Source organism: Carcharodon carcharias, chromosome 16 (assembly GCF_017639515.1).
Source record: "Carcharodon carcharias isolate sCarCar2 chromosome 16, sCarCar2.pri, whole genome shotgun sequence".
In the NCBI taxonomy this organism is placed as follows: domain Eukaryota; kingdom Metazoa; phylum Chordata; class Chondrichthyes; order Lamniformes; family Lamnidae; genus Carcharodon; species Carcharodon carcharias.
In genome coordinates, this window is record NC_054482.1 from 15,456,688 (window position 1) to 15,464,554 (window position 7,867).

Here is a 7,867-nt window from a genome sequence, read left to right on the forward strand (position 1 = left end):
TCTTATCTCTCAGAAAACAGTCCTAGCCTCTCCAATCTATCTTCCTAACTGAAGTTCCTCATCCCAGGAACCATTCTCGTGAATCTTTTCTGCATGGGTTATTGCTAGTGCTGCCTGATAGCACCGTCAGCAACACCTTCCATCACTTTGCTGCTAATTAAGCTTGGACGGATGGGGAGGTAATTGGCTGGGTGGGATTTATCCTGCTTTTTGTGTACAGGACATACTTGAGCAATTTTTAATATTGCCAGGTAAATGCCATGTTGTAGCTGTACTGGAACAGCTTGGCAAGGGCCATGGCAGCTTGTGGTGGAGTCCACTAGGGAACAGGCAATTCTAGATTTAGTGATGTGTAATGAGGCAGATTTGATAAGGGAGCTTAAGGTGAAGGAATCCTTAGGAAGAAGTGACCATAATATGATAGAATTTACCCTGCAATTTGAGAGGAAAAAGCTGGAATCAGATGTAACGGTATTACAGTTGAATAAAGGCAACTACAGAGGCATGAGGGAGGAGCTGGCCAGAATTGACTGGGAGATGAGCCTAGCAGGAACGACAGTGGAACAGCAATGGCAGGAGTTTCTGGGAGTAATTTGGGAAACATAGCAAAAATTCATCCCTAGGAAGAAGAATCATGCTAAAGGGAGGACGAGGCAACCATGGCTGACAAGGGAAGTCAGGGACAGCATAAAAGCTAAAGAGAAAGCATACAATGCAGCGAAGAGCAGTGGGAAACCAGGGGATTGGGAAGCCTACAAAGACCAACAGAGGACAACTAAAAAAGAAATAAGGAGGGAGAAGATTAAATATGAGGGTAAACTAGCCAGTAATATAAAAGAAGATTGCAAGAGTATTTTTTATATCTTTATAAAGGGTAAGAGAGAGGCAAAAGTGGACATTGGGCTGCTGGAAAATGATGCTGAAGAAGTAGTAGTGGGGAACAAAGAAATGGCGGAGGAACTGAATAGGTACTTTGTGTCAGTCTTCACGGTGGAAGACACGACTAACATCCCCAAAGTTCAAGAGAGTCAGGGGGCAGAGGTGAGAATGGTGGCCATTACCAAGGAGAAGGTGCTAGAAAACTGAAAGGTCTGAAGGTGGATAAATCACCTGGACCAGATGGATTACACCCCAGAGTTCTGAAGGAGATAGCTGAAGAGATAGTGGAGGCGTTAGTAGTGATCTTTCAGGAATCACTGGAGTCAGGGAGGGTCCCAGAGGACTGGAAAACCGTTAATGTAACCCTCCTGTTTAAGAAGGGAGTGAGGCAAAAGACGGGAAATTATAGGCTGATTAGCCTGACCTTGGTCATTGGTAAGATTTTAAAGTCCATTATTAAGGATGAGATTTCAGAATATTTGGAAGTGCATGGTAAAATCGAGCAAAGTCAGCATGGTTTCATCAAGGGGAGGTAATGCCTGACAAATCTGTTAGAATTCTTTGAGGAGGTAACGAGTAGGTTAGACAAAGGAGAGCTAATGGATGTTATCTACTTGGACTTCCAGAAGGCCTTTGGCAAGGTGCTGCACAGGAGGCTGCTCAGTAAGATAAGAGCCCATGGTGTTAGAGGCAAGGTACTAGCATGGATAGAAGATTGGCTGTCTGGCAGGAGGCAGAGAATGGGAATGAGGGGGTCCTTCTCAGGATGGCAGCCGGTGACTAATGGAGTTCCGCAGGGGTCTGTGTTGGGACCACAACTTTTCACTTTATACATTAATGATCTAGATGAAGGAACTGAGGGCATCCTGGCTAAGTTTGCAGATGATACAAAGATAGGTGGAGGGACAGGTAGTATTGAGGAGGTGGGGAGGCTGCAGAAGGATTTGGATAGGTTAGGAGAATGGGTAAAGAAGTGGCAGATGGAATACAATGTGGGGAAGTGTGAGGTCATGCACTTTGGTAGGAAGAATAGAGGCATAGACTATTTTCTAAATGGGGAGAGAATTCAGAAATCTGGAGTGCAAAGGGACTTGAGAGTCCTAGTCCAGGATTCTCTTAAGGTTAACTTGCAGGTTGAGTCAGTAGTTAGGAAGGCAAATGCAATGTTGGCATTTGTTTCGAGAGGACTAGAATATAAAAGCAGGAATGTGCTGCTGAGGCTTTATAAGGCTCTGGTTAGACCACATTTAAAATATTGTGAGCAATTTTGGGCCCCGTATCTCAGGAAGGATGTTCTGGCCCTGGAAAGAGTCCAGAGGAGGTTCACAAGAATGATCCCAGGGATGAAAGGCTTAAAATATGAGGAACGTTTGAGGACTCTGGGTCTATACCCGGTGGAGTTTAGAAGGATGAGGGGGGATCTGATTGAAACTTACAGAATACTGAAAGGCCTGGATAGAGTGGAAGTGTTTCCATTAGTAGGAGAGACTAAGACCCGTGGGCACAGCCTCAGAGTAAAGGGTAGATCTTTTGGAACAGAAATGAGGAGAAACATCTTTAGCCAGAGGGTGGTGAATCTATAGAATTCATTGCCACAGAAGGCCAGGTTATTGAGTGTATTTAAGACCGAGATAGATAGGTTCTTGATTGGTAAGGGGATCAAAGGTTACCGGGAGAAGGCGGGAGAATGGGGATGAGAAACTTATCAGCAATGAATGAATGGCAGAGCAGACTCGATAGGCCGAATGGCCTAATTTCTGCTCCTATGTCTTATGGTCTGATGGTCTTATGGCAACTGCTGGAGCACAAGTCTTCAGTACTATTGCCAGAATACTGCCAGGGCTCATAGCCTTTGCATTATCCAATGCCTTCAGCCTTTTCTTGGTATCACGTGGAATGGATCAAATTGAATGAAGACTGGCATCTATGATGCTGGGGACCTCAGGAGCAGGTCAAAATGGATCATCACTTGGCACTTCTGGCTGAAGATGGTTGCAAATACTTCAGTACTGACTTTTGCACTGATGTGCTGGGCTCTGCCATCATCGAGGATGGGGATATTTGTGAAACCTCCTCCTCCAGTGAGTCATTTAATTGTTCACCGCCATTCACGACTGGATTGGGCAGGACTGCAGAGCTTATAACTGATCCTTTGGTTGTGGGATTGCTTAGCTCTGTCTATTGCATGCTGCTTCTGCTGTTTGGCACATAATCAGTCCTGTGTTGTAGCTTCACCAGGTTGACACCTCACTTTTAGGAATGCCTGGTGCTGCTCCTGACATGCCCTCCTGCATTCTTCATTGAATCAGGGTTGATCCCCTGGCTTGATGGTAATGGTAGAGTGGGCGATATGCCAGGCCATGAGGTTAGAGATTGTGATTGTATACAATTCTGCTGCTGCTGGTGGCCCACAGTGCCTCATGGTTGCCCAGGTTTGAGTTGCTAGATCTGGTTGAAATCTAAAACAAAAACAGAATTACCTGGAAAAACTCAGCAGGTCTGGCAGCATCGGCAGAGAAGAAAAGAGTTGACGTTTCGAGTCCTCATGACCGGTCGACAGAACTGAAATCTATCCCATTTAGCATGGTGATAGTGCCACACAACACAATGGAGGTTATCCTCAATGTGAAGATGGGACTTTATCTCCACACGGACTGTGTGGTGACCAGTCTTACCAATACTGTCATGAACAGATGCATCTGTGACAGTTAGATTGGTGAGGACCAGATCAAGTAGGTTTTGTCTTCTTGTTGGTTCCCTCATCACCTGTTGCAGATCCAGATCTAGCAGTTATGTCTTTCAGGACTTGGCCAGCTTGGTCAGTAATGGTGCTACTGAGCCACTCTTGGTGATGGACATTGAAGTTCTCCAAAATCAGAGTACATTCTGTGCCCTTTCCACCCTCAGTGCTTCTTCCAAGTGGTGTTCAACATGGAGGAGCACTGATTCATCAGCTGAGGGGAGACGGTAAGTGGTAACCAGCAGAGGTTTCCTTGCTCATGTTTGACCTGATGTCATGAGACTTCATGGGGTCCAGAGTCAATGTTGAGGACTCCCAGGGTAACACTCTCCAGACCACATACCTCTGGTTGGTCTGTGTCGGTGGAACAGAGCATACCCACGGATGGTGATGGTGGTATCTGGGACACTGTCTGTAAGGTGTGAAATAAGCATGTAAAAAAAACTTAGAAACCATATTTGAGTATATTATTCTCTGCACTTCGATTTCAAAAGGGTGATGCCATCTTTTCAACTTGGGGAGATGGTGGCATAGTAATAATGTAATCCAGACAAGTAATCCAGAGCCCAGTCTCATGTTCTGGGGTCATAGGTTCCAATCCCACCACAGCAGCTGGTGAAATTCAAATGCAATTGATAAATCTGGAATTGAATGTTAGTCTCAATAACGTTGAATATGACAACTATCATTGTTGTTAAAAATCTGTCTGGTTCACTAAGGGAAGGAAATCTGCCAGCCTTACCCAGTCTGGCCTAAATGTGACCACAACAATGTGGGTAACTTTTAAATGCCATCTGAAATGTGCTAGTTCAACACAATTATAGATGGACAACAAATGTTGGCCTTGCCAGTGATGCCCACATCCACTGAAGAAAACAAATAAAATCTCAACAACAACTTGCATTCATACAGCATCTCTAACATTGTAAAAATTCCTAAGGCATGCCACAGCAATACAATTTGACAAAAAATGATACCAAGCAAGGCAACCTGGTAACAGTTGATTAAGAGTTTGGTCAAAGAGGTGGAAATTAAGGGGCATCTTAAAAGGAGAGATTAAGGCCTAGTCAGCTGAAGACTCCAATGTTGGGTTGCAGAATAAGAGGCTGTTATTGGAGGAATGCAGAATTATTTGAAGTTTGTAGAGCCGGAGGAGAATACAGAGATAGGGAGGACTGAGACCAAGGAGGAAATTTAAATACAAATTTAAATACATTTTAAAATCGAGGCATTTGTGACCTGGGAGCCAATGTAGTTCAGTGAGCACAAGGGTGATGGGGGAACAGGATGGAGTGCAGGTTCAAATATGGATAGGGAAGCTTTGGATGAGTTGGAAGATGAGAGGCTAGCCAGGAGAACATTGGAATAATGGAGTCTGCAGCTGACAAAAGCATAGATGAGGGTTTCAGCAATGGTGGGGCTGAGGAAGAGATAGAGATGGATAACGTTACAGAGGCATAAGTATATGGTCTCTGTGATCGGGGGGATTATGGATCCTTGCAAAACATGTTACCGAGAAGGTAACAGCTCTGAATCCAAATAAAATCCAATGGTAAAAAGTAATTTGCAATGTAGCTTGTACTTTATATTGTACAAGGATGCAGACATTTTTGTATAACTCAAAAAGAGGAACACAGTGCTAGGAAAGGGACAAAGTAAGGTCTACACATTGTGGTGTTGGGGTTGGGCTATTTGAGGTGACAATGTTAGCAATGGGAATTAGTGTAGGAATGCAGGAAAGGCAACGAGGCATCCCAAAAAAAGGGAAATAATACAAAATAATTTGTCCTTGGGATGTAAAGTAAAGCATCAAGTCCAAATGGATTCAAAAAAATAGTGATAGAAAAAGCTGTGTTAGGGCTCAGGCTTTTTAAATATTGTGCAAAAAAGGAAGCTGGCCGGAGTGTATCTCAAGCAATACAGCTGCGTCTTGTGAAGTTTGACACAATTCTCTGATTGCATTAGATAAAATTAATTTTCCTAATGGCTTCAATTTCTTTTGCATTGAATACACAGAATCAAGACCTGTTATTTTTATATAATATATACTATAGAAACAGAAAGTGCTGGAAAAATGCAGCACATCTGGCAGCATCTGTGGAGAGAGAAACAGAGTTAACTCTTCAAGAGTCATATTGGACTTGGAAGTTAACTCTGCTTCTCTCTCCAGAGATGCTGCCAGACCTGCTGCATTTTTCCAGCACTTCCTGTTTTTAATTTTGGATCTCTAGCATCCGCAATATTTTGCTTTTATCTTACTGTTATTTTTATACTCTGTTTAACAGATTTTGTGTTTAATGAGTTCATATTGTCTTAGCTTTGGAATCACATTCTTTCATATGACAGAGCACTGGTCACCAGCAAAGGAGAGGACAAATCTGTAAACAGCAGCATGACAATTGTATTAATTATAATTATTTTTCTGAGTAGCAGCCACGATCTGCTGTTAATCAATCATGTTATCTTTACCTACACTTGTTCCCTTCTTCTTACCTCTCCAGAGGTAAGGCTTCACATTTACTGGCATTTCACTTCCAATCACCGGCCAACAAAGGCAAGGCCACTGATTTGCAGTTTTAATGATGTTACCATCTTCATAACTTTTAAAAAGGGATATGAATTTCCCAGCAACTGACGGAAAATAAACAAGGACAAGATTTCACATTTTAAAACTTTTACTGTAACTAACAAAATTCAACATAGATGAAACATTACTTAATAGGCATCTAATATACCAAACTACAAAACAAGTACTTCCCCATTTGCTAACAACACAACCAAAAAGTTTACAACCCATTTGTATGTTATGCTACACTCCCAACAGATATGTAGCCTTGAAGATTAAGTCCCTTACTCATGCCAGCTTTTCACCAGGCTCCCTTCTCCCTGCCACACTAGGATGGGTCTTCCAAGGTCCCTTTCAAAGTCACTGCGCGCAGTCTTCTGAGTATCTCCGAACTGACTTCCAGCAGCAAGGCCCACTCCAGTGACTCCTTAGTCCTTAGATCTCCACCAGTCTCATCTCTTAGACCAGAAAATTAGTCCTCCTTGGCATCCTGCTTGGCGACTATCACAAAACAGTCTTCTCCTCTGCTTATCACACCAGCACTGTTTATGTCTCCCTCTCCAGATCTCTGAGTCTGAGTGTTTCTGTCCAGAAAACCAGCAAGGCCACAGATTTGCATCTTTGTAGAGACCGACAACTTTCATAAAGAGATATGAATTTCCCACCTCTTTTGTGTCAAAGTGTGAAACCTGTCATTTGATTTTCAATAGGTTTTGACCTGGGCCTCTTACCCCATGACAACCAGATCACATGGGCCTGTCTCCCAGCAGATTTTAGTATAATCACACTATCTTCCGATACAGGATATTATATTGCATTCTATTTCTACTGAGTTAAACATTTTAAAATATTACCATCTTATAAAATCACACATTCATAACAATGAACACAGTTGGACAGAATTGAGCAGTGACCCCTCCCCATGCTCACACAACCCAAATCCACTCTAGAAATACCTGAAAACCCAGTGTAACTAAAATTGTATTTAAATTAATCAGTCAGTGAAAAGGATTGAACCTGCAAAAATAAATGAAGGCATAATAAAAACAGAAAATGCTGGAAATACTCAGCAGATCAGGCAGCATCTGTGGAGGGAAAAAACAGGAGTTGTGACCTGTCATCAGGAAGGCAGACTGTTCCCACCTTAGACCAGAGAAGATGAAGGAGAGATTTAATAGAGGTGTTCAAAAATTTTCAAAGATTTTGATTGAAAAGAGAAAATATTTCCACAAGCAAGAGGTTCGGTAATCAGAGGACACTGATAATCGGCAAAATAACCTGAAGGGAGATTAGAAGAAATTTCCTTTAGATTATGATCTGGATGCACGGCCTGAAAGACTGGTGGAAGCAGATTCAACAGTTACTTTCAACAGGAAACAGATAATTCCGGTAAAGGTAAAGTTCGCACGGCGGCAGTTGGGTAAGAGCAGGGTCTGTGGAGATGGACGGTCTTTTCCAGTACGCTCTCTTCCCAGTCTACTTGACATTAATAATATTACCAAGCTCTGGATAACTGTTATTCGTGCTTTTCGTCCGCCTCGCTGCAAGTGAGCCTAGTGCCAGTTTTTACATAACCTCTTTACCATTTTGCCTGGATCAGTAATTGATAGGTCTTGCCAGGCAAGGCAGCTGGCCAAGCTGCGATTGAGTAAAGCTCGTGTTCTGTCTTCTAGCCTATTGGT